The sequence below is a fragment of the Paramisgurnus dabryanus genome, chromosome 4 (assembly GCF_030506205.2).
Source record: "Paramisgurnus dabryanus chromosome 4, PD_genome_1.1, whole genome shotgun sequence".
Taxonomy (NCBI): Eukaryota; Metazoa; Chordata; class Actinopteri; order Cypriniformes; family Cobitidae; genus Paramisgurnus; species Paramisgurnus dabryanus.
Genome location: NC_133340.1, coordinates 4,955,089 through 4,959,458, shown reverse-complemented (window position 1 = coordinate 4,959,458; position 4,370 = coordinate 4,955,089).

Genomic DNA, 4,370 nt, shown 5'->3' with positions numbered 1-4,370 from the left:
GACTGGGGAAAAAAAGGGTGATTTGTATATATCAAAGGTGTGTTGACGTTTGTTGGGTGTGGAAACAGGTGTAATTGACCAATCCCTGTATCTTGTAATACAGAAACACATTGCTGTTATTCCCTATAAACAATAAGGGGTGTAAATTGAACAACCTGAATGTTAAGAATTTGATTCTACCGAAGAATAAAAGGTGTTTTGATCACAACAGATCTGTGAATAACCAAACACGGTTTTATAAAATGAAACTTTTGGTGCTGACATTAAACTTGGTCCTTATTGTGGAAACTTGCAAGTTAGTTGTTTTTCCAAAAGCGTGTGGTTTTACAATTAAGAGGTTATATTATGACTACATTGTCAAAAAAGATACTTTGGAAATTGGGTACAATTATGTACCCAAAACAAGTTATGAAGGTACAAACTAGAACTACAAAACGGTCATCTTACAGGAACCACCCCAGTGACAGCCAATTTTGTGCCTTTTTCCCCAAATATGATTTGTAACTTTTTTCTGTTTCTGTTACATTTGATTAGTGCACTAAATGTTAAGTTGTGAAAACTAAATCATCATATACTCTAATCACATTTAATGTCTTCCTGTTACCTCAAAAGCACAGAGAGTTTTCTAAACACATCTTAATGTATATGAAAATCCATACAAGATTTTTACATAATTTTCTTTTTAGAATCAGAAGGTGTATATATAAATTATCTTAATGATTTACACATATATTTTTTTATATTCAAAGACAGATTTGCTTTATTTGCTTTGTTATTACGCCACACACCAATCTTAAAATAAAAAATAGATTTTAAATAATTATTTTTGAAAGATTCCTTTAGGGTGTGATCATCTCTGACATCCCAATGCACAGAAGAATATATATTATATAAAAACAAGATAATTGAGGGTGTGCCTAACTTGCTTTATGCAACACATTCATGAACATATTCATGCACACAAATCTTTTGAGATGGACAATACAGTCATTTAATTAACGCGTATCAAACAAAACAACGGCATATCTTCACCAACTTGTTTTTTTATTTGTCTTCCGCGTAAAAAGAAACGTCAGTTATCTCACCTTATCATGCAAAAGGGTTCCAATATGTAAATGGAGTCTACATTTGTTAACACAGTTGATCAGTTCATTTAAAAGATTTTACAAAGTACATACAGAGTAGGCTAACACATTTTTATTGTGACTCTCACTGTCCCAGAGAATACTGACACACCATTAGCCATAAGTTAAAAGAATCTAATCTTGTAAACTAACAATAACTTTTTATTGTAATTTAAAGCAGTTTTGAGCTTTAAAGGCCTGCAATTAAGAGATTGTAATTTTAAAACCAGTAATATCACCTTAGGTTACTACTTATGTTTTTTAATTCATTCAGTCTCTTTTCTCGTGCCAGGTTGAAATTTGTCACAAATGACGTAACTTAATATATCAAATTAATATTTAATTCCCAATTTTATAAACGTGTAGCTAGAAGCTATCTTAAGATCGTGTCATTTGTCTTTTGTCTCATTAGTTTTTTTTCTTTGTCTTCTTGCTATTATAAAACAATTAAAGTATTTTGTCCATTACGTTTTTGTCCCTAAACAGTCATGATGACATTTTTTCCACTCTTGAGAATTATCTTTTTTAGCTTGTGTGCCATTAATGCTATAATATCTACCTTATTTTTGACGTCAATGCGGGTGCCGGCATCTTTAAGCTCCTTTGTGTAAAACTTCCGGTGAGCCACTAAAGCTAATGGTAGTCGTATTGTGAGGGACACGAGTGTGCCGTTTTGACGGGCTTGTTAATGATTATTATGAAATCCAGAAAGACCGGCATAATTTGTGCAGTTAGGGGTTGTCATAATAGCTGATACAAACGCAGTAAATCTCTACAAAACATTTGTTTTGACCATAATCTAGCACAAGAGCTGGATGTGTATGTGGCGCACGTGCACCCATGATCTGTATACACATCCATTCAGTAAAACCTTTCATAGAAATTGCCAGTGAACAATAAATACAATAAATGTTCAAAAAAGCTCATGTCTCTGTGATGTAATATTTTTCATAAAACGAAAACAACACTAATTTTTTTTATAGTTTATTATGGTTTGTTTAAATAAGTTACAATGTGTTGAATGAGAAAGATACGCGTGATAAGCTTGCCATAAAAACTCCAGGAAGTCAATTAAAAATTGCTGTTTAAAAAACCTCACACCAGGACAGTTGAGACATTTTAAACATACGCCTGAAAAGTTTAAAAACACAAATTCTTGGTCTATTTCATGTAAAAACACTCCCACTGTACAGGTCAGGGATGGAATTTAACTTTTTTGTCCACCGGCCACTGTGGCTGGTGGTTTTTAAAATCTACCAGCCACTCAATGTTTTTACCAGCCACTTTCTTGTTTTTAACCGACAATGTGTAACTGCATGTGAACATTTTCTCTATCTCTCTTATAAACACACAAACCATTAACTGATATACATTTCATTAAATGAGTGTGGCAGATTAAGTTAAACAAGCACCTTTAAGATGTTTTCTTTTTATATGAAATATAAGAGCAGAACATTGTTAAGGGGGTCACACACCAGATGCGCAGCTCAGCACCATGTCGAGTCGCGTCTAGGACAACTATCGTAGCTGTCAGATGGCGTCTACTTCAAAATGCAAAATATACATTAGCAGCTAATGCTAATCGTTAATGATTTCAGAACAAATATGATGTTATTTAATGTTAAACTATGTGAATGGCGCTCTGTGGCGCGACAGGGATTTGAGCAACTTCCTGAGTCATAGCTGCGCGGCGCCGTGTGTTTGGTTTTTTTAGAATGCCGCGGCGCTGAGCTACGCGTCCGGTGAGCGACCACCTTTAGAGTTGTCTCATCAGCCTCGTACACACTGCAAACTACTTTCGGGAGTGACAACCGCATTTAAATGCAAGAGTGAATCCTCTAAATTTTCGTTTCATGTACATACGGAAAAAGACTCATTTCCGGAAATGTGATGATTGACACATAGATAAGCATAGCCAGGTTCTGTCGTCTCGCATGCTTATCACTTTGACCAAAATAATTTAACAGCGTTTTGTTTTGCAATAAACCTTCATCTTGGCGTTGTGTAATGCACGCATTTGTATCCTGCAGTGTTGCCAGGTCCTCGTCCTTTTTGTAACTTACAGTATATACCGTTTTGGTGCTTAACCGTTTATGGGTTTTGGCCCATGAAGGGATCAAGTTTTTGGTGTTATTAAAGTGTGAACATGTCAGTATGAATATTTTGTGAATATCACGTTTAAACACTTCATTAACGACTAGTTGTTCAGTTTGGTTATGGGCACATTATGCAGAGTTTCTGTAAATGCAGTTGTCACTACCTGTATTTTGCGGGAGTTAATTCGGTTGTAGAATGCGGTTGTCAGTCTCGTAAATTACTGAACTGTGTGTGTACAGAACAGGATTAAGCATTAAAAGGTGAAGTGACAACCAAATTAATATGCAGTGTGTAGGGGAACATTGTAAACAACCAATCGCGGGATTCCCCATTGTCTGCTTTTCACCATCGTTCTTTAAAAAGTTTTTGACCTTTGACTCTTTGTCCACTGGCTCCTCCTGAGATGTTTTCTCTGCAGACCTCTTAAAGGCGCTCTAAGCGGATATGTGTGACATCACTTTTTGTTGATTTTTGAACTGTTTTCCAACAAACAGAGCGTAGCTAACTCCTCCCCCTCCCTTCCGTGCTTTCATGAACGCTCCCAACCCCCACCCCCAAATCCCTCTTGTCGTTTATTGGCTGGAATACTTTGTTATGGTTTCTGGTGGTAGGTTTGGCCACTTTGTTTTTTTTCTGCAGTTTGCGGAGCCTGGGCTGTCTACAGAGATCGCGTTTTTTACAGTTTGATCAACAACAGGCAGCAAGCAGATAGTGAGGAGATGTTTACTGTATGAAACAAAAAATGTTTTATGGTCTAAAACGCGTGAATTCGCTTAGAGCACCTTTAACCCCTCCGATGTAACACCACATTTTTTGAAGGTGTGCCTCCTTTATTTACCCGCCACGGTGGCCGGTAGGTGAAGCGAGTTTACCCGCCACGACACAAAATCACCTGCATCTGGATGGTGGCAGGTGGTAATTTCCATCCCTGGTTCAGGTACTGGTATGTATTTATGCTTTGATTGTTGCGCATTGACCCGTCACCCCCGAGCAATAACATGAAATTATTGAATATATCTTAATATAATATATCAGGCCACTTCTTCATTTCATCCTCACACCGGGTTATACATGGCAGGTGTAGTAAATATTTGCCATAACTGTTTAAATTATGTTTTATGCCACTCTACCAGGCGGCTATTGAAAAGG